This window comes from Chiloscyllium plagiosum, chromosome 35 (assembly GCF_004010195.1).
Source record: "Chiloscyllium plagiosum isolate BGI_BamShark_2017 chromosome 35, ASM401019v2, whole genome shotgun sequence".
In the NCBI taxonomy this organism is placed as follows: Eukaryota; Metazoa; Chordata; class Chondrichthyes; order Orectolobiformes; family Hemiscylliidae; genus Chiloscyllium; species Chiloscyllium plagiosum.
Genome location: NC_057744.1, coordinates 13882703 through 13906945, shown reverse-complemented (window position 1 = coordinate 13906945; position 24243 = coordinate 13882703).

Sequence of the window (24243 nt, the reverse complement as noted above, 5' to 3'; positions counted from 1 at the left end):
GAGAATAAAAATCAAAAGTGATTTTAAAATGGGTTGCCCACTCATTATCACCTTATCAGTTTGCACTACTGTGCAGAGCCATGGTTTACCCAGTACAGCTGGCAAAAGGAGAGAGAGAAAACTGTCATCATCTTGTCAGTTGGAGTTGGATTTAAGCTCCACTCCCTGGAGCTGAAAAGAAATGTGCTACCACTGCTCCAATCAGAGAAAATTTGTACTTCAATGGAATCAACCATTCAAGCCTTTCCAGTTGCTGTGTGAAGGTCTCTCTGCTGACTTTTGTCTGTCTATATTCTGGCAGAGAATGTGTTCCTTTTCATCCTGCAGCCCTTCTTGCAACTTACATCCAACAAGGAGGTTATTTTATTTCTCTCTCTCTCTCTCTCTCTGGAGTTGGTTACTCTGTTGTTTTTGTCAGGGCTCCACGTTGCACACACTCCAGCTGTTGCTTCCAGCTGGACATCCGCTTCCTTCAATAAGTGTAAATTATAGCCTCGCATCTCAGATAACCCATTATCACAATGAAGCATTTGGCTCCTTTGAAGTGTACTTTGGCAAGAAATTAATAATCAGCGTTAAATAGCGCCAGAATTAAGAATCAGTTTGCAAAATAAGTATTCAAATAAATAACAATCTCAATCATAAGTGCATCAGGAAGTGGCAGGTGTACAGAAATGAACCTGACAGAAGCAAGAATGATACTGGATTATTTATTCATTACTCTCATTTTTAAAAATCTTTATGTTTCTTAAGATCAATGTTTTGTATAAGGCAGTTAGAAACTCAAAGGGTTAAATGAGAAATCACAATAAGCTCCGCTCATCAAGATATAAAGGACTGTGCCTGGGAGAGCAAGCTAGTTATAAAGGCATGGAATCAGAGAGTTGTACAGCACGGAAACAGACCCTTCGATCCAACTCATCCATGCTGACCAGATATCCTGTATTAATCTAGTCCAATTTGGCCCATATCCCTGTAAAACCCCCTATTCATGTCACCATCCAAATGCCTTTTAAATGTTGTAATTGTACCAGCTTCCAATACCATCACTGGCAGCTCATTCCATACACACATCACCCTCTTCTTGAAAAAGTTACCTCCTAGGTCCCTTCTAAATCTTTCCCCTCTCACCTTAAACTTATGCCCCCTAGTTTTAGACTCCTTTACCTGGGGAAAAAAACCTTGGCTGGTCACCCTATCCATGCCCCTCATGATTTTATAAACCTCTATGAGGTCACCGCTCAGCCTCTAACACTCCAAGGAAAATAGACCCAGCCTCTTCAGCCTCTCCTGTAGCTCAAATCCTCCAACCCCAGCAACATCCCTGTAAATCTTTTCTGAACCTTTTGAAGTTTAGCAATATCTTTCCTATAGCAGGGAGACCAGAATTGAATGCAGTATTGCAAAAATGGCCGAACTAATGTCCTGTCCAACTGCAACATGATAGCCCAGCTCCTACACTCAATGCACTGACCAATAAAAGAAAGAGTACCAAACATCATCTTCGTTACCCTGTCTACCCATGACTCCACCTTCAAGGAATTATGAACCTACATCCTGAGGTCTCTTTGTTTGAAACACTCCTCAGGACCTTGTCATTAAGTGTCAAACTCCTATCCTGATTTGCCTTGCCAAAATGTAACACCTCACATTTCTCTAAATTAACTCCATTTGCCACTCCTTAGCCCATCTGTTCAACGTCCTATTGTATTCTGAGATAAAGTTCTTCACTGTCCACTACACCACCAATTTTGGTGTCATCTGCAAACGTTTCTCCTAAATTCACATCCAAATCATTTATATAAATGACAAAAAGCAATGGACCCATCACTGATTCTTGAGGCACACCACTGGTCATAGACATCTAGATTGAAAAACAACCTTCCATCACTACCCCCTATCTCCTACCTTCATGCCAATTTTGTATCCAAATGGCTAACTCTCCCTCGATTCCATGTGATCTAACTTTGCTAACTAGTTCTTTCATGTGTTTGAATGAGTCCTAACCAGTTTTCGAGTTTTTGATTTTCGTGTTAGCAACATATAGCTAAAATGGAAATGTACACCTACTTTCATCCTTCCTGATGAAGGGCTTTTGCCTGAAACGTCAATTTTCGTGCTCCTTCGGTGCTGCCTGACCTGCTGTGCTTTTCCAGCACCACACTCTTGACTCTAGTCTCCAGCATCTGCAGTACTCACTTTCACCCACTTACTTTTAAGTTGAGTCTGATGTCTGGCAAGAGATCATCATGTGTTTTTGATGTAATGTAACTAGCAATTAAATAATATGGAAAAAAATATGAAGACTGAGACTAATCTTGGCATAGAGTCTGGTATGGGTATCCTTCCTGAAGTGGTATCAGTAAGGTGGATTTATACCAACAAAAAGGATTGGTGACAGTGAATCTACCCAGGATATCCCAGATCAGATACAACATTACAATTATTTTACTTTATTTTACTTCTGGATACTAAAGTCCAAAGAGCTTTACATTCTGACCTATATCGTGATACCAACTTGAAGGCAATCTGAATCAGTCAAAGTCAGGTCTTAAAAGCACTGCTATATTTTGTATTCAAGGTATAATTACTAATGCTCATTTTTCTTATCCGAGAACATTCTATGCTTGAATGAGCCTGTTTCCAATGACAAATTATAATTCAGACACAGGAAGACATTGACGTTTTTTTTGTGATCAGTTTACATTGATCAGATGCTAGATTAAGGTGAATGATGAACGATGTAAAGAAGTGTTACATATGTAACCATGAGAGGTCAAACCTGTGAAGACCTCTAACCTGATTATTGACTATGTGACAAGAAAATACATCCCACTTGTGTGTGTGCTATAGTGTGTCAATAACATAATTGAAATTTTGACTTTAATAAAAGGGCATTGCCATTAAGTTGCTTTGTTAAGTAAATTATATAAAAAAGTGCTGTCTATTCTGTTTTACACAAGATGGCAGGAAACAATTCCTATGTAAGCAGTACTATCAAAAGCAATGGATTAACATGATCTTCACATATAATCTCTGTGCAGGGATCCAACAAAGTTTAAACATTGTTTCTGCACATTAGCTTCACATCAGAATGTGCAACATTTACTGGTTAGAAGGAATGGCTGGGAAATTTAATTCAGAATTTTGGCTTTTAAGTGTTTTGTAAGAAGATTGACTTTGTTTTTTTCTGTTCCGTGTGAAATAAGTGGGTTTAATTAGCTTGTGGTATGGAAATCAGGGGTTGGGGGGAGGGGAGTTATGTACCTACATCTGATATTACATTGAAACATTAACATGCTGTTCCCTGATATCATCTCTCAGCTAGTTAAAGACTTTCCAAAATTGTGTTGTTGAATTGATTATCGCGGCAGAACTGATGCCATTCTGTTACAGATTAGAGTGGTGCTGGAAAAGCACAGCAGGTCAGGCAGAATCCGAGGAGCAGGAAAATCGACGTTTGTGCAAAAGCCTTTCATCAGGGAGGGCCGATGAGGGGCTTTTGCCGAAACGTCGATTTTCCTGCTCCTTGGATGCTGCCTGACCTGCTGTGGTTTTCCACACCACTTTAATCTTAACTCCAATCTCCAGCATCTGCAATGCCCACCTCCGCCATACTGTTACAGTCAAGTAGAAAGATAATAGCCAGAAATGTATTCATTCAAAGGCCATGTACAATTTTCCCCAATATGCACTTTCTCAAACCTGCATTGTCACTGAAAACCAGTAAACACAGGTTTTACAATCCATTTTAATGTTTCAGGAGCTTCCCCACCCCCAACTCCAGAGGTTATCAAATGAAATGCCAGGCCATTTATGCAAGTTAAGATGGTAGAAAGCAACTCCATAAGAATCAATTCTCCCAAATATGTGTCCTTCATTTGAGCAGCTTTGTAACAGTTATGTTGCATGGAAAATTTGTTAATCTACATTTCTCATAAGCACAAGCTTCAAAGCAAAGAAGATCTCATACAATAAATGGCAGAACCCTTAGAAGTATCAACCTATAACAGGATCTAAGCATACAGGTCCACAATTCCCTGAATGTGGCAACACAATTGGATAAAGGGATCAAAATGCCATATGGCATGCTTGCCTTCATCAGCTGGGACATAAAGTATAAAAGTCAGCAAAAGTCATGTTGCAGCTGTATAGAATTTTTGTTTGAGTATTGTTTACAATGCTGGTTGCCACACAGCCAGAAGGATGAGGAATCTGGAGAGGGTACAGAAACAGCTTACCAAGATGTTGCTTAGTTCGGAGGGTATTAGGTATGAGGAGAGATCGGTGAAAACTGCTTTTCCTTCATTATAAGGTCAGAAGTGGAGATGTCCGCTGATGATTGCACAATGTTTAGCACCATTCACGAGTTGTCAGATACTGTAACAGTCACGTTTAAATCTAACAACACCTAGACAACATCCAGGCTTGGGCTGACAAGTAGCATTTGAGCCACACAAATGCCAGGCAATGACAATTTTCAATAAGAGACAATCTAAGCCCTTTGACACTCAATTATGTTAACATCACTGAATCCCCCACTATCAACATCTTTGAGGTTACCATTGACCAGAAATTCAATTGGATTTCTTACATAAATACAGTGCCTACAAGAGCCATGTCAGAGGCTAGGAATACTGCAGTGAGTAAACCACCTCCTGATTCCTCAAAGCTTGTCCATCATCCACAAAGGACAAGTCAGGAGTATGATGGAATACTCTCCACTTATCTGAATGAGGGCAGCCCCAACAACGCTCAAGAAGCTTGACACCATCTAGCATAAATCAATCCAGTTGTTCGGCACCACATCAACAAGCATCCACTCTCTCCACACTGGCACTCAGTAGCAGCAGTGTGTACTATCTGCAAGATGCACTGTAGAAATTCACCAAAGCTCTTTAGACAGCATCTTCGAAACCTAAAACCACTTCCATCAAGAAGGATAAGGGCAGCAGATACATGGGAACACCGCCACCTGCAAGTTCCCCTCCAAGCCACTCACCATCCTGATGTGGAAATATATTGATGTTCCTTCACTGTTGCTGTCAAAATCCTGGAATTCCCTCCCTAATGACATTATGGGTCAATTGTTAGCATGTGGACTGATGTGGTTCAAAAAGGCAGCTCACCACCACCTTCTTAAGAGCAACGAGGGACGGGCAATAAAAATGCTTGCCAGCCAGCAATGTCCATGTCCCATAAATTTAAAAAATAGACTTTAATAAAGTAAAAATATAATTATCACTCTTTTGTTCAGATTCCCTTAAATACTCTGAAGCTCATTCAGGCTAATCACCTCAACACAGACTTGAGTCTTCAGCAAGTATTATTAAACAAATTATCTGAAAATAGTGCAACACAGGTCCCCAGAATATTCCCACTGTTCACTGTCTTTCTTCACTGTCTTGGAGACTTTGTATTCCTTAATTTCTGTACATATTTTTAATCAATCTGTTTAAACTTATTATGACAGACTTGGAGCGGGTTGGACTTGAAACTAGATTTTTAGCCCCCAGAGGTAGTGACATTGCCACTGTGTCATAATAGCACCCTTAGTTTCTATGTTCTATTGTTGGACCAAAGTTTTCAATTCCACCAGCTAGTTTGTAGTTAATGTCATTTGTGCATGTGTCCCATTGGGGTGCCAGTGGCAGGACTTTGAATCCTGCTGGGAGAATTTATTTTAGAAACAGATGTGTTTGTGCAATGTTTCTGCAGCTATAATAGATGATAAAAGCTAGGAAGGAACTGAATTCAAAATGAAGACCATTTTGAAGTTTAGGTTCATATTGATTGACCAAAAATAGAATTCCTGTGGTAATAGTTTATCAGAATTTAAGATAATTGTTTTTAATCCATGGGTGATTGGGTACATTCCTTTAAAATGCAAATTCAGAAGTCAAGGTTTCAGCAGCTGAGGCATTTGATAATCATTCTGCTCCACTGATTACATTTTATAATGTATACCATTTTAAAAGGATTCAACTGCAAGTCATGGATAGTCCCTCAAATATTATGTCTGAACAGTAAGAAAACCAACAATACTGTGCTGGATAAAGTCACTTTGATATTCAATTGAATCCTGCTTCAAAGTGACAAATATCTTTAAAGCTGTTTGATATGCTATTGTTCCTTTTCTCATTTTAAGTATCATAGAAAGAAGGACTCTATGACAGAGCCCACATTGCTCACAAGGGGAGATCTCACACAACCCAAATACTTGTTATCATGCTTGTGCCTGCAGACTGCACAACATTATTTCCCACAAAAGCAAACAAATGGTGATAGTGGACGTTTTAATGGGCTTTTACAAGGGGCAGAGCAGAGACATGAAGTCCTGTTCCCTGAGCGCACTTTCTGTTAAAATTAACAGTTGGGGTGTGCAAATTCTGAAATATAGTGCCAGTGTGTGCCGAGAAACTGAAGTATACGTAACCAATCTTGCCTTGCACTTACAGCACTGCCTAGTTCCTAATCTGCGTGTTTAGTTTAAATGCAAATAAATGCCTTTGTGGTTTTAGCCTGTCACAGTTGGATAATTATTGCCCTCCTGAGTGACGTTTTTATATTTAAATTGACAGGATGCATAGAGCGAATGTTACATTAAATCCAGTACAGTGTTATTTCCTTGGGGGCTTTTGGTATGCATCATTCCATCCAAGAGACTTACATTTTCCATCTCTTTTACAGTTGCAGAAATGTACTTTATTTTTGCAGAAAATTTTCACACTACTGTATTGCAGTTATGTTTTGGAGCCAGCTTTGATCTAGCTCTTCATTAGGGTTAGAGGTCATCCTCTTCTTTTTGGCGTGTTGTCAAGAACAGCAACTTGCATTCATGTGGCACCTTTAACACCAAAAAATTTCATGAGGCACTTCAACAGAGCATGAAAGATAAAAAAAAAAATTGACCTTGACCTATATCAGGTCACATGAGGAGCTATTTGTACAGGTCAGTTTGGTCAGACATAAGTTTTAAGGAGTAAATTAAAGGAGGATAAAGATTTGGGATCTAGCAGTTGAAGGAATGGGTGCTAATGGGTTTATTGAGAATAACTGGGGATAAATTAAAAGGTCAGAAGTAGAGGAAAGCAACTAGCAGGATTGTAAAGTTTGGCTGAGGAGTCCCACTCTGACATGATTGTTCTTGAAAATGTTGTCACAGAGGGAAAATGTGGGCTAAGTCAGCTCATGCCTTTTGGCCTCTGGTTTCTTTAGGCCATTTTCTTTACCAGATGAGTGCTTCTATTCACCTCTTTTAGTGCCCTTCCAAAGAATTAGACTTCAGAGCTTATGGCCATCAACTGTCTCCCAGAAGTCAGTGAGCGGCATCTTCACATCTCTCCCTTGCAGCTGTCTTTATAGTGGAAGCATGGAAGGTCAGGAAGAAATGACCTCGTGGTCAGGTCACTATATTGAAGACTGTCATCCATCCGATGATCATAGCTGAGTCAGTGCGCTTGTCACTAGCTGAGCAACAAGTGTTGCGTTGAGTAAGTTTGCAAGATATAGAGTGCCTCATCTTCCACCTAGGAACCCTCCAACCACAAGGGATGAACTCAGATTTCTCCAGTTTCCTCATTTCCCCTCCCCCCACCTTGTCTCAGTCAAATCCCTCGAACTCAGCACCGCCTTCCTAACCTGCAATCTTCTTCCTGACCTCTCCGCCCCCACCCCACTCTGGCCTATCACCCTCACCTTGACCTCCTTCCACCTATCGCACTTCCAACGCCCCTCCCCCAAGTCCCTCCTCCCTACCTTTTATCTTAGCCTGCTGGACACTCTGAAAAAAAAGCTAAGGCAACATAATCTTGTTACAGGTGCAGCTTCATCACACTTATGATGCTACATCTCAATTTTATAGCCAGGATCTGGAGATCTTGAACTAGTTTTCAAACATTCATAGTTCCTTTTGTTGTACTGGATTGTCATTTTACATAGAATTAAGGTGGCAGATCGAAGGATAACAAAGTTGTGGATGATCATAAATGTTACAGAACAGAAACAACTTGTTCTGTGCCAAAGCAATCTCATTAGTTTTAATTTCCAGCCTTTTCCCTAAAGGCCTCCATTTGAATTGTTTATCCAGCTCCCTTTTGGATGTTGTTATTGATTTTGCTCCACCACCTTTTTAGCCAATGCGGTGCATTCCAAACTTCAACAATTTATTGTGCAAAATGTATCAGAGTTTTGTTTTGTTTTGCTAATTACTTTAGGTTTAAGTTCTCTGTTTACTGACCCTTCTCCCACTTGAGACAGTTACTTGTATTTACTCTATTAAAAAAAACTTCATAAGAATTTGGAGTCTTGATTAAATCTCCTTTTTGTTTGCTTTTTCGAAGTCATTGTTTCTGCTCATTGGTCTTTTTGGCAGTTAAAAAGACCAATATTTGGTGTTGAGGAGAGATGAGTTACATATTCGTTCTGAAAGTCTTTGTGCAATTTGCAGAAATCACATCCTTTTCTTTGGAAGTTGAGTCAAGCATTTGTTTGCAGTTGCAATTTGCCAGTGTTGAAATCTGTTCTGTGTCCCAATGAACAGGATAGGGAAAACACCAAAAATAGCAAATTAAATTTTAAAAATTCCAAAGGATGACTTTGCAATCATAGTCAAGGGAAGTGTAAAATGAAAACAAGTTTATAATAATCAAATGTCTTGCCTAGCTCGAAATAAAAGCTGCAAACTCCTGTATTGTCATCAGATCCCCTGAGAAAAGTATTTCAGAAATAAAGTTCTCTTGCTCACTTCTCATTTGATCCATAATAATTTTATTCCTGTGAACTCTGCAATTGAATCCATGAGAATATATACATTCATAACCTTTGATCATACTGCCTTTTACTTTTGAAGTTCTCCCTTTTCTGTACTTTTGTGAACCGCATCCTCTTCCAACCTCAAACAAATATCATGACTGTAGTAAAAGTGAACTATCATTTTTTTAACTTCTACCACTTAAACGTCATAATTGAAATATTTCACGTACTAAGAGATATAAAAATACTGATTTCAGATGGTTGCAGCGATCATCTGACCAAGTTGAACTGGTCATTAAACCATCAATTAATGAGATCCAGTCTGAACTGAAATTAACATGTCATCGAAATGACTGAGATCAGTCTCTTAGAACAGCTGGGCATTATCCTTTTTACAGTATATAGTAATCCAAGAGCAAGCCAAACCCGAATTTAAACCTTTGATGTTTCTCAGTACTGTTATGCATTCCACTGTAATTGAACTTTCTTGTCATTCTGTGATTGTCTCTTGTCTTTGTTAACTGATTCATTTATTGCTGTTAGAAACATGACTCGTTCTCATTCAGAATGAAAATGCACAAGGAGAAAAGATCTTGGATACATAAATATAAGACTTTGGATTGCTCCTACACTCTGTGTGATCATTCTAGATGTGAAGACTCTGATTTTCCTTTCTCACTGGAAATCGTGGATATTAGGGCTCCTCATAAGGAGCACTGCATTATTGACTCTCAACCCTTGCACTTTCTGACTTGCAGTTTCCTCTCAGGCCTCAAGCCAGATTTTGGAACGAAAATATGCCAAATGGTGAAACCATTTTGTTGATGTCAAGTTACAGTCAAATATCCTCTCAATTTCATTTATGGGAGATGAAAATGCTTTGCCAAAATTAAGTATACATATTTGAGTTTCTCTTGAAGCACAAAATAATCACGTTTTAAGCATTATTTTTGGCACAACATGTACAAAATCCTAAAATCAAGGACGTTTCTCAATTTTTAACATGTTTAGCATGTTATCTTCTTCAGTAGATTTTTATGACACAAAGGGAGGCTAAAATAAAAATAATGTCTCAAAAATTCAAGTTAAACACTGGGGAATAATGATTTTCTGGAAATGCCTAAAATCTCATTTCAATGTTGAATCTCCTTCCCCTTCAAGCCTATTTGTCTCTCCACGTTGCTGCTAGACTTGCTCAGCATCTTCTGCTTTTCTTTTAGATTTGCAGCATCCAAAATATTTTGCCTCTATGTTACAAAGAGAAGCTTGAGTGGCATACTATATGGATCGCTTCAAGGTTAAATTGGATAAGTATCCTTAAAGAAAACCACTTAGCATACAGCAGGAAGGTGGATGAGACCAACTTGTACTCTTATTGGCCTTATAATTTCCTTTAGTTCTTCTGTCTGACTTCAGTTTAGTATCATTTCTGGAGGTAAGTCTATCTAGCTGCAACAGTCAGTAGTAAGAACTGCTCAGATTTCCCATTTAATTCTTTCAAACCCTGTTTATAAATCAGTTTAGATTAAGAATTGAAATAACACTGCTGCTGCCTTAATATTGCAGGTGGATTAGGCAGGCTGTAAACATATGTACAAGACTACATGTTTCTTCATCACTCTGCACAGTGCAGCTTGGAGCAAGTGGCAGCCAGCACTGAGAGATTTATGTAAACAATTCTTACAATGTAATGATAACAGTGTCGAAATGTTATTTGTGGTGGGGAAACTGTGTTTAACATCAAGGGTATTGATAATTGATACACTGTTCTTGGAAGTTTGCTATGCTTATAAGCACAATAGCTCAGAAATGAGGTGACAGACTGCTCCTTGAGAAACCAGTTTCATTTTGTTTGTGTGCCAGACCTGATCCCTATGTTTAACAGCCAAATAAGTCTATTTGTTTCTTCTGTTAATGGCAATGTGTTCCATAAGTCAACAGCTTTGTGGTTATACAAGAAAGTAAATGCAATAGTGTTTCTGTAGCTTGTAATTTCATTGCTTTTATAATTAATTCGCTGTGGTTGCTGGCTTTACAAAATAACCTCCATCTTCTAACAATCTCCTTTTATATAATGTAAAAAAAGTCCCTGTGTGACATCTTTCTCCTTTTCTGTGTCGAATGAGAATACTGTCAATGATTCTTTCAGCCTCCTTTTTCAGATTTTACATTGCAATGCCATTTTTCTCAACTTCCTTTTAAGTCCTTTTTGTCTCCTTCCATATGTGTGGTGATTAACTGGACAAGGAAAATGACAAATGACTGCTTGAGTTGTCACTGGGGAAGAATGGAGTAGTGTTGCACATTGCTGAGAGAAAACGCTCCACTGAAAACAGGTATAGTCCAGGTCATTGTGAGAGTGTGTGAATTTATAGTAAACATCCATCTGGAGACTGTCACCGGAGATGGAAATGGAGAGGTCAAGAAAGAGGAGAGAGGTGTCCGAGATGGACTAAGTAAATTTGAGGGATGGAGGTTGTGGGTGAAGTCAATTAACGGCTCCATTTCATCCTGGGTGCAGGATGCTGTACTGATGCAGTTGTCGATGAACTGCTCCAATTCAGTTGGGTTGGACTGCATTGGCACAGCATCCTGCACCCGAAGAGAGTGATTGAGGCAGGTACAATAGCAACATTTAAAAACATTTGGATAGGTACATGGTTAGGAAGGGTTTAGAGAGCTATGGACCAAATGCAGGCAATTGGAACTAGTTGAGTGGGCACCATGGTCAGCATGGACCAGTTTGGGCCGAAGGGCCTGTTTCCATACTGTATTACTTTATGACTCTAAGCAAACTACAGTTAAAACACCAATGAAGAGAAAATGCTTTCAGCATCTCCCTGACCAGTTCTTGCTCAAATAACAGGAAATGTGAGACAAAATTGGATATTTTTCCATGTACAGTGGCACAATGGTGAATAACAACAGATTTATTGAACAAGCAAGAAGAATTAGAAGTCACTACACTTTTACCACTGTCAGAAGAGACTGTTTTAAAGTATTTTCATCTTCAAACTCTTGAAGAGCTGACAAGCCAACAATTTTAAAAGCTTTGGAGATGCTCTTTGAACCTCAAGTGAACATTACACACATAAGGTACATATTCAATATGGAATCAAAGTGAAAGAGCATTTATAGATCGATATGTAGCATGATTAACTCAGGAACCTGTGGATTGTGCAATTCAATGATATTCCAATTACAGACAGGATTATATAACACACAAGTGATCCTGCAATGCAATGATGTTTACTGAGAGTGGAGACATATACCTACTGAAGGCATAGAGAGTAGCCCAGTACAGACAGTCACACTGTTTCAAAATTACTCTTCCAATAGCTAAAAAATAAGTTTTGGAGGCCAGAAGATACAACTGGCAAAATCAAGGTAAAATGATAGTCAAATTTATTTTGATAATACTGCCAAGCCATTACCGGAATTAAGTGATGGAGAACCAGCCAGACATTTTAGGTTCACTTCAATAAAGATATCACCTTGAACATACGACTGGTTGTTAATCTTCTTTCAGGTCTTAATGATGCTCATCAGAGATTGAGAACTCCAAGACAACAATGACAATATACAAGCAGAAATACTGGCTGTACAGCTCTAGGCTTGGTGCCCAGGCTCCACTTAACATTAAGGCACAATTTGCAGCTTCAAGATCCTGTCAGAGTCTTTGAAACGGTTGACTGAGCAAAGCTTTCCTTTCCTCCATCAACAACGTCCCCTTGTTCACCAACATCCTACTTCCTTCTAACTCCCAATACTGAACAAATCTCTCCAACCCTACCTTCATTCTGAGGATGCACTAATTTTCAGGCACTAAAATAGAGTCACAATGGGTAAAAGTTTGGGAAGCACTAATGAAGATTCTGTGTAATTTTACCGTATGCAAAATTACTGATGTCCATTAGTATTGCCTTTTTTTATTCATTCATGGGATGAGGGCATCACTGGCTCATTCATTGCCCTTCCCTGAATACCCAGAGGGCAATTAAGAGTCAACCACATTGTTGTGGGTGTGGAGTCACCTGTAGGCCAGACCAGGTAAAGGTAACAGCTTCCTTTCCTAAAGGACATTAATGAACTAGATGAGTGTTTCCTCCATAATCATTTATTGTCATCACTAGACTCTTATTCCAGAGTTTTATTGAATTCAAATTCTACCATCTGGTAGGGCAAGATTCAAACCAGGTTCCCAGAGCATTACCTGAGTCACTGGCTTAGCAGTCCAGTGATAATGCCACTGGACTATCACCTCCTCTATTACAACAGTATGTGTATATCAAAGTAAGCTATATTTTCTTGCTCTTTCAGATAATGAATCTAATGCTATATTTTGTACTCCCAACTGTCATTGGCAATGTTGCTTCATTTGACTGAATTGTTTTTCAGCCTATGTCCTTAAAATCTGATTATTCTTTATGTTGTTTTATTTATGCGAGGTCATGAGGTATTTGTTGAAAGGGATGAGTGAATAAGAGTGAAGAGTATAAGGTGGATTTTCCATGAAAATGCTGTCAGTAAGTTTTCATGCTCTGCTGACCTCATGAACCTTAATCAATTCTTAAAATACAGCCGATCTTTTTTGCAGTCTGCTTTTTCTTCATATTGAGGAGACAAATGTACATCTATGTAACTCATATTATGTGATCAAACTATCTTAAAGCACTTCACTTGCAGTAAAATGCATATAATGTGTAATAACTCCACAGACGCCAATATCCCACCACCAATACACCTTTTATTTGCACATGCATAGTACGCAACACTGACCTGACTTAGTCAGAGTCAGTTCTCAGAGTGAACAGAACCTCTGACATTTCTGGGTTTTTTTCTTTTTTTCATTTTTCTTTTTTGTCACTCCTCTTCCTTTTACCCCCACACTACTGCCTAACTGCGGTAGTGCTTGTTTTTTCCCCAGCCCCTTGTTGCATGTGTGCAGGTGTGAGACACAGTGAAAGACACAAGGTGCACAAATCTATTCGGTTTCCACCACCAGGAAGAAAGGAAACACCCGAGTGCCCAGTGACAAGCATTGTCCTTCACATCAAAGGGCAATGCTGTGTGATCAAACAGTGAAGGGGAGGGCAGGGATGAAATCAAAATAGAGTTGTAGGGGTAAATAATACACTCCACTCCCAGTGGCACCCACTCCTCCCTGAACAATTCAAGGGTGTTGGTGGATACCTTGTGTTCCTTTTCCAGAGACACCCAGGCTCTAACGTAACCTCGGAAGAGGGGCAGGCAGTCAGCCTTAACAACCCCCTCCATGGCCCGCTGCCTGGACCTGTTTATGGCCAGTTTGGCCAGGCCCAGGAGCAGACCCACAAGGAGGTCTTCAGACCTGCCCTCCCTCCTCCGTACCGGGTGCTCAAAGATCAGGAGCATGGGACTGAAGTGCAACCAAAAGCAGAGGAGGAGGTTTTTGAGAAAATCAAAAAGGGAGTGCAAATGCCCACACCCATATACACGTGGTCCATGGACTCCACATTTCTGTTTATATCTGTCAGCCAGGATTCCCCAATTGGACCAGGTTAATGGCCTCAATCAAGGAACTCATATTCTATGATGTTCATCACAATCACTACGTACCTCCCCTTCTATGTCTGGGGCAAAGGCCTGTTCTTTCACTTGTGGCTTCTCCTGGAGTCTGTTTCCTCCAACTCAGCTTTGGATACAGCAGCCCACAGCTCACTTCTTGCATCCAGAGTGTCTCGGGAAAAACTTTGCTTCTTCTGGCAGCAAATGCTTCGAGGCTGCAACATCCGCTGTGTCCATCTCAGACTCTGAGGTTTCTTTGACACTAGAAGGAGGCTTAGGGTCATAAAAGTCCCAAAATAAATCTGTCAACTCTTGAAAGGTTTTAGTTCTGGTACCTCAGAGAAGGTTAGGCTCCTAATAACAAAAAAGTTGCGGGTTCACAAGCTGACAGGGGAATTATTCATTGCTTTTCATCTGCCCCACTGTTATTCATCTGGAGGCCGGTAGCCCATCACCAAGTCACCCTTTATTTACAAGTACATACTGCTTGACACTGGTCTGGCTTCCTCAAAGCTAGCTCTCAGAGTGAACAGAATCTTTGACACATTTGTTTATATCTGTCAGCCAGGCCACCTTGATTTGACCAGGTTAATGGTCCCAATCAGGGAACTCATATTCTGTGAGGTCTATCTGACTGACTTCATGACAATTACTACCTAAAGGGTAGTCATTGTTTGCAAGGAAGCACAGCAATCAATTTTCACACAGCAAGGCCCATCTCAAATGTATGAAATGGGCAATTAATAGATCTGTTGGCTTCAGTCATGTTGCTTGTGGGAAGTATGATTGCTCCTTTAACTTTTTGGAATACTGCTGTGAGAGATAAAATCATGGCATCTCTTCATGAGGTCTTGAATCATCTGACTGCAGAGGATGGGACATTACTGAAATGTCTTGTCTGAAAATACTGCATTTCTGACAATGTGGAACTCCTTCACACTGTTGGACGAGGTTTCTGCTCATTGCATCCACAACGTTTTAACTTGGATCATGAATGCAATCAAATAAGTGAGAGCAACAAGAACTTATATTTATGCAGTACCTTGAATGTATTGAAATTTCCTGTGATTCTTCACAGAAGCAACTTAAAACAAAGTATGACATCTGGGCACACAAGGACACAACAGGTTAGGTGAGAAAATGCTGGTTAAAGAGAAAGGAATGCCTTGAAAAGCTTCAAGGATGAAAGTGGATAGAGATGCTGAGAGGTGTTTGGTGCATATTCTGGAGCTTGGGGCCTGAACAAGTAATGCCATGGTCACTCATGAGGCTGGTAATGTAGGAGAGGCCAGAATTTGAGGAGAACAAATATGTCAGAAGATTGGAGCTGGTGGAGATTACAGAAAACACAGAGATGAATTATTGTTTGACTGTGAGACATTAGTTAGCACAAGGGTAGTGAGGGAATGGGACTCACCAAGGGTTCTGACATGGTGGAGTTTTGGATGCTAATATAAGAGAGATAATTGGAATTGCCAAGATCTTAGATAATGAAGGCAAGCTTTAGTAGCAAATAAACTGAGATAAGGTGAAGGTGGCTGTTTTTCTTGAGGTTGAAATTAATGGCCTTAGTGATGTCATGTTTCTGAAGTTCGGAGATTACCTTTGTTTCAACTGAGACACCCAATAGTTGTAAGCAGACTAGCTTAGTCTCAGACTGTTGATCAGAGATGGAGCCAAGTGCTGGGGAATGGGATTTGGATTTGGAACAGGAGATGATGGCTTCTGAGGGAAGTGTGACTCTGATAATGGAACTCTGTGAACTCCAGTGCTAAAACATATGCTGGAGAGGGTTCTGCTGCATAACAGAAAAAAACAGTGTTATCATTTTTAAGCCCTGTTCATGAAACACAATTATTCAGCAACCTCAAGTGTTCAAAGAAAGGGATTAAGAGTCATTTAGATGACTTGGACAATGAAGGGGGTGGTCAAGATTAGAGTGATGCTGGAAATGCACAGCAGGTTAGGCAGCATTCGAGGAGCAGGAAAATGAAGGGTGTGGTGTCAAGGGAAGAGTTTACCCCATTTTGCAGATTTAGTCTTCCATTTTTCATTCCTTAACTTTATTCAAGTAAATTGCCTCCTCCACACAATTTGTTGTCCTGTGTTGGAGTTTGATGCATCAGAATAGCGGAGCTCACAACAAGGACTTATTTCAATGTGATTGAGTTCACATCATTTCTAATGAACCTAATTGAATGAAGTGCTGGAACTCATGAGATGGGGCGGTAGTTGTGAGATGTATTATATTTTAAAATCCTACTAATACGTCAGCGTCCAATAAATTTTGTCATCCTTAATATGTGGGAATACACTTGGAACCACAATACTGCAAAGTTTTCATCTGCCAGGATTAACAGAACAAGATGATATTGTTAATGAACCATCAAATTGTATTATACAGAAGTCTCTTTTACACCTCAGGAGTCTTACCCTCATTCTTCATCATATCCCAGTTAAGGTTCATTCAAATCGGACAGTTTGCGTGGGTGTTTACAGCCAATCTGGCAGCATTATCTGTAATTAATCATGCTGCTTACAATTTAAAATCTTTTTTACAACCCGTTTATTGCTATAAAAGGTCCATTTCAGCAGTTCCAATTGCCGTTGTCTGAGTTAAAAGCTTGAAGAATGCACTGTGGCAAGTAATTCATAGCTGATTTTTTTAATATAAAGCTCAGGCATAACGGTAAGCAGATTGTGCTAAAGAGATCATCCCTTTTAATGATTCTTGAAATGAATCGATTGGAAATTTCCTCCTGCACCACAGACACATTTAGCCCAGATTTCTTGGTCAGTGACAAAATGTCAACCCTCGCTGCTGATCTCAAGGAAAGTTGACCCCAAAGATCTGATGCTTCTGGTGGCTTTGATTTTCTCTTTCTGGACACGAGTTAGAATTTGGCATCAAGTCAAAGGGACTTCACACATCCAGCAATAGGGAAGCTATTGTGGAGGATAAAGAGGCAATTAAGTCGACAAATTCCCACATTTGTACTGGATTGCTCTCCAGCACACTGCATGGAATCTCTGAGCCAAATGGCCACCCGCTATGCCACACCTATGACTTTATGACGATATTCCCTTTGTAAATTGCACTGATTATTCTTCACTTGTTATTGTAGAAGATAGGACATAGAATGTAGACAGAACAGAGTATATAATTGGATCATAATCATGGGACTAAAAAGAGCATGTTGAAACATCATTTGCCTTTTGAATTGATATTATAGAAGAAAGAGGATTTTATTACAATATGCAGGTTCTACGTTCACAAATACACTTGCTCTTTCAGACCAGTGTGGTTTCTGAGGAAGAATTAAAAATTTAGTGTAACATTAAAATTCTGGAAACATTTTATTCCTTCTCAAGGTCTTACATTTTCAAAGATTTTTACAGCAAGATGAGAAGTATAAAGAGCAAGTTGTCATCATTTCAGTTATTTCTAATTGATTGCTGACTGTGAGGGCTTCAACAGTACACCTTATGGGAAAGCATAGACTCACTGACAGAAAATTCAGATTTTTTATGTTTAACTGCACATGAGTGGACCTCAGAAGTTACTCTGTTTCACAGGACGACTTGCAATGAACTATTTATGCAAAATTTGAATACTTTTGCCTTGTATTTGATAAGGTACTAGATTCAATTTATTAAGCCAATACTATCAATTAAACATCACATTGACACAATTGTATATTTGCTATTTTTGCTGGCATAACAACAATTACTGTGCACAAAAAAGTGTGGAACATGTTAAAATATTAAGTTCAATTATAGATTTCCAGCTGAATGGTAATATTGTGATGATACTATGGCTTTTAGGAGTGTATTTTGTCGAGTTTTTTTAATGAAGCAGTTGAGACAGGTAATGAGCAGTCTGTTCCAACCCATAAAGTAAACAGCTTGTGAGGCCTTGGGCATTTTTTAAAAGTTGGAACAGTTGAAGCAGCATGAAAGTCAGGCTCCCATAAAACTAGGGTTACAGTTTAACTTTCAGTAGTTGTTGGAGTTTTGAAGCTTCTATACATCTCTCCCCACAACAGAAAAATGCTTGAGTTCTCTCTGTGTTTGCCAGAATTTTCTCTTGATGTTCTTTCCTCCTGGACTGGAGAAACATTGAATGTGAGACAATCTATTTTACTGAATTTGCTTTTGCCAAGGGTGTGTTTATAGGATGTTATTATTTTGGAGCAGTTATAGAATCATAGAGCCATACAACATGGAAACAGACCCTTTAGTCCAATCAGTCCATGCTGAACATAATCCCAAACTAAACTAGTCCCACCTGCCTGTTCCTGCCCCATATCGCTCCAAACGTTTTTTCTTCATGTACCTATCCAAATGACTTTTAAATGTTGTATTTGCACTCACTTCCACCACTTTCTCAGGATGTTCATTCCACATGCGAACTACCGTCTGTGTAAAAGATTTGCCTCATGTCTTTATAGAATCTTTCTCCTCTCACCTTAAAAATGTGGCCCCCCAGCCTTGAAATTCCCAATCCCAAGGAAAAGACAACTACCATTAAGTCTATCTGTATCTCTCATTGTTTTATGAATTTCTGTCAGATCACCTCTCAACCTCCTATGCTCCCGTGAAAGATGTCTCAGCTTATCCAGCCTTTCTTTATAACTCAAACCTTCCATACCCAGCATATTCCTATTAAATCTCTTCTGAACCCTCTACAGCTAGATAATATCCTTCCTATGACTAGGCAACAAGACTGGACACAATATTCCAGAAGAGGCCTCACTGATGTCCTGTACAACCTCAGCATGACTTCCCAACAGTTTTCCAGTGGAGTTAGAGTTAGACCTTTTGTCTGTGTTTTAACTGTAGAATCGGAATAACACGTATTTTGCTTAAAGCCAAGTAGTGTAACAAATTGAACTACATCTGGAACACATCACCTTACACTTCCCTCTAAATAACAAAATGTTAGGATCTCTATCTCCTTGATATATTTGAAGTGGGTTTGGTGTAATCCATAACACTGGACAGGTCAGATTATACAGTGAAACCTGGTTTGATAGGCCATAAGTTTTATTTTTGCAATTTGATTACTGTGGCAGTCAGTCTCTGAAGATATTCACTCAAGACTCTCAATGAACATTTTCCAAAAGAACATAAGTTTATTTTACAAAATAAGAGATGCAAAGAAAGCTATGAGAGAAATTGGAACAATCTTATCATTAAGAGCAAAAGACAGATTCAACTTTTTTTCCCTCAATTATATCCTTTACAGATTAGCAACCCCAGTGAAGTGTAATTCCTATTTCATTTTGAAATGTCTTACTCAACTGATGAGGTTACGAACGTTTCTTTTCTCTACATTCACCAGCCATAGTTCCTCAATTTCTTCCAGAGATATATTGACAGGTTAACTTGTGTGTAGCTTTGACTACTTTGGGGCTGATAAATAGTATATCTGCTGGAATAAAACTTTTACTCTAAACTGAACCAACTTCTAACTTCTGTCTCCCTCTTTCTGTAAATTATAAAAGCTGCCACCAGTAAATACCTCAGCAATGATCTCAACAGGTGGCGCGTAAGGCTTTAAATGTAATCATATACTTTCTTGGAAATAGGTCTCTTGACTTACAGTTAAAAAAGGTGTTTCTGACTCTTTTTTTTAAGAAGAATGTCACCTTCACAGAGCTAAATATAAAAAAAAATCAATTTTACTCTTCTTTAGAATTCAAATTCCCAAACAATAATAATATCCTGCGCTAATACTTTCACTGAGTTATGTATTTATTTCTTCTTTGAAAGGAAATACTCAAAGTATTCAGAGTTATGCTTCTAGATTTGCTGACATGATGAATGTGGAAAGATGCAAAGGTATTATAAGATATTTGGATTCAGAACAATTACTTCACAGCCAAGCTGAATTTGTACTAAATCAAAATTCAAGTGAAGCCAAAGTGTTGGAAATCTGCATGTTTTTTTTCTCTACTTAATTCACTTGAAATGATTGTCATTGTTGTTTACCCAGGCTTGATGAGCTGATTAATTTCTTATGGGGGTGGGGTTAGAGGAAGAGACAGTGTGTGTGCAACAATATATTGTATCAAAGCATTCCACATTTGTTTTTTGCTTTCCCTGTTATATGTGAGCACATCCTCAATGTTAGTCAAACAAAGGAGTATTCATATATACAGGTGTCTGTGCAAACACACAAACATAGACAGGCAGATATGAAGTAAATAAAAGCTAGAAACTAAAATTAAAGAAGCAATATTAAACCCATTGAATAATACAAAAATTTAATCCTTCTTGGCAGGCAATGGAAAAAGGCCAGTGAGTGGTCTTGTTCAAAAGTCATGCAGCATAATGGCCTGTTTCATTTCTGTACCTTCGGAATGACAGCATGTTATTGAGGCACAGAAGTTTTGACACAATTATTCACGCCTGCTCTCTAAAAGTCAATCACATCAGTCTTGTGTGCCCCCTCCAATTTGTCCTCGTAACCTTGAAGTTTATTTCCTTCAAGTGCACGTCCAACTTTCTTTTGAAATTATTGATTACCTTCATTGGTTGTGAGTTCCAGGTTATTACCACACTTCGTGAAAGAGGGTCTTACTGACATTTCCTCTGCAGCTCTTGCCCCAAACCTTAGTACTTGCAATATTAGCACATAAGACTAGATTCCTTGACTAGCTTATCAAAACCTGTCCTAACCTTGTACACCTTCAGCAGATATTGTGGCTGGGCTACCGTGACAGCCCATCAGTATGATTGGAACACTACTAGCTATGTTCGCAGAGCTAAGTCAAGCTTCATTAATCAGATTGGGAACATAAAGAACCTCAACATTCTGTACCAAACATTTGTTCAAGATCCCATTGTACAAAATCGTTCTGAAAGGTTTAATACTGCATTAAGCTCCATCCAATTTAATGAAGCCATTAGGAATTGAGTGAGAAAAGGCAGAATATCTTGTTACAGTGCTCACTGACTTTTCATTATTTTTATTTTATTCCTTCATCAATTTTAGTTTGGAGCTTTGAACTGGGAACAATGATTAGGACTGTGGCTAACTGGTTGTCATAAAAGGCACACAGATCAAACAAACTTTTGTCCACTCATGAGGCCAGATCTTGGAGTTAATTGCAGGTTGGTTTTTGGTCAAAGGGGTCTGCAGATGCTTTGTCAGCAGGGAAGAGCATTATGTTTAACCAGATAGCTGAAGCTGGCTGGTAACAAGGTCAGTGCCTGGGAATTAGTTTCAGAAAGTTTGGAAAAGACCTTATGTTCAAGGAGATGGCAGATGTCGAATGGTTACTGGGTCCTCATGGAGGAGATAGTCAGTCTGTCAGGGAATGGTTTGAGTTGGAACTGGGTTTTAGGCTGTATTTACTGTGAGGAAAAAAAAAGAAATCTTGTTGATGCTACAGCATGAAGATTTGAAAGCTCCCTGCCTAATCTCCGATGAACAGCTCTGGAAGTTCAGAGAATAGAAAACTAAATTTTAAGTATTACCTCCTTTGTCTGAGTGCACTGTAAAGATGACCCTGATTGACATTTCAGAAAATGGACCAAGAAATAATCATCCATGCCTGTGGAAAAACTTATAATGGAAACCACTTAAGTGACGTGGCCAGTTTTGTTATTTTATTCCCTTAACCTTATTTGTCTGAGTGTCTTTTGTGTGAATGGGCCTAAAAACAGAGGCTTATAGACTTATTAAATTACTTTGTTGTTGATTTTTTGTGATGCTAAAGTTACCATATTGTTAATAAACTGATAAGTCTTTTATTTAAGATACAAACCAGTATCTGGAATTGATTATTTGTAGAGTCCAGGAGTGGTTATTCGAGTGTCTGATTAGGAACCATTAATATAAATTTTGAGGGCTTTTGAAGGTTTTAACTTTACTGTATTGTAAATGCAGAGTTAGAAAGGCTGATTTAGTTCAGCTATATGTTTTTCCATGCCATAGGATTGTGCTTTATTGTAAATCGCCTCATAGTCTTTGTAACAATATCTATCTTACTTATCCTAATACATCTACCTAAGTTATTATCTGAATGTAAGTTATGCCTGATTGTGGTTGTAAACTACATCCTTTAAGACACAAGTGTTTTCTCATTAGATTAGCTCATGGTTCTCCGTTATCAATATCGGACTTGTAGACCAGCCAGAAAAGGGGATGATGGCAGGTATCTGCCCAACACATGCTGGCAGTGGTTTGCCTTGTATACTCATCTGAGTTCTCCTCATCTCAGTCCTAACTAGCCTACCCCAGGTCCTTAGATTATGAACCTGATTCTGAATTCCCCAGAAAAGCTCTAAGAATGGTCTACTGCTGCTCCTATTTTCTGAAAGCGATTACTGTGCATAACTGTAAATCTGAAACAAAAAGTGAAAAAGCTAGAAATGCTCATCAAGTTAGGCAGCATGTGTGGAAAGTGTAAAAGCACACTTTGAAGATAGACAGAAGAGCCTCTCAGGTGGCTTTGGTATTGTGACCTTAGTATTCATGTAACAAAGACTCTGCTGGAACTAGACCAGCACTAACAACTTCTTATTGACTCTGCCAGAATACATATATTGCTAATAAAGACTGTTTGATCAAACATTTTGGAGTCTGGCCTAAATTTATCTGAATGGAGGAACACATTGTAAATTTAGTCTGGCCTAAATTTATCTGAATGGAGGAACATATTGCTTTTTGAGAAAGAGATGAGTTGATATAATTTCAAGAATAAGATAGTTTATAGAAATGATTGTTGATTATTGTAAAATAGAGAGAGAAACAGAGTTAATGTTTCAGGTGATTACATTTTCAGCAGAACTCATTTTGATAATGAAACTATTGTACAAATATCTGTTTGAAGGTAAGGTTGATACTTATGAGGAGTAATATGGGATTAATTATTCCTAAACTAATTTGTACAGATGAAGTAATTTGACATTTCTGCTTCTCAAACTTTCCCCATATTTAATAATCTTTCTCAGGAGCTTTGAACAATCCAAAATGGAACGAATAATACTTGTTCCACAGAAATAGTGAGTTTAATGACTGAAAGATCTTATTTTGTTCCATATGTTATTTTGATTTTCAGACTTCTTTCTGATCATCCCTAATGTAATTGTGTAGTTTTAATGAAAGATGAGAACAGCAGTGACTGAAGTTGTTTTAAAAGTCATCGAATGAACTGACAATGCATCTGCACAAGGCAACATTTAATATATAGCTTGCTGTGGGGTTAATTATAGAAAGTAATCACTGAATTAATGAATGAATGTGTCAGAGAGAAAGAAAAATTGTGGCTGTTTGTTATGCATTTTATCTATAAATAAATAGAGGAATGGACAGATTTTAATTGAGATCATTTTACATGCTGTTCAAACTTAATATGCATTGACTTTTACAAAAGAGTCCCTGGGCTATAGATCTTTAGTAAACAATGATGATGTAAATCAAAAGTCCATATTAGTTTTATTTGAAAGACTGCTGAAGGGTTTATTTGTAAAATACTTTCTTATTCTGGCAAGTTTAGTTTTATTTGCATGTACATATTGCTTTTTGAGAAAGAGATGAGTTGATATAATTTCAAGAATAAGATAGTTTATAGAAATGATTGTTGAAGCTATGGTCATGTATAAATTCACAAAAGTGTCTTGACCCTGTCCTGTTTAACAATCTCTTAATTCACTGAACACATAATGAAATCATTCTGGCTATCAATAAGTTTCTCCAGATTATTTTCCAACTATTCATTGCCACTAAGCATCTTAACTTGTGAAGAATATGAATAACCACCATAGAGAACTCTGTTTGAAGTGGGGAGAAATTGAACATTTGTATCTGCAAAATAATTTTAAAATTTGATAATGTAATATTAAAATTAAATGTGTAAAAACTCTCCTCCAATTCAAAGAACTGTTACTGCATGTTGAGTTGTTGCAGTTTACACAGCTGCCACTGTATGT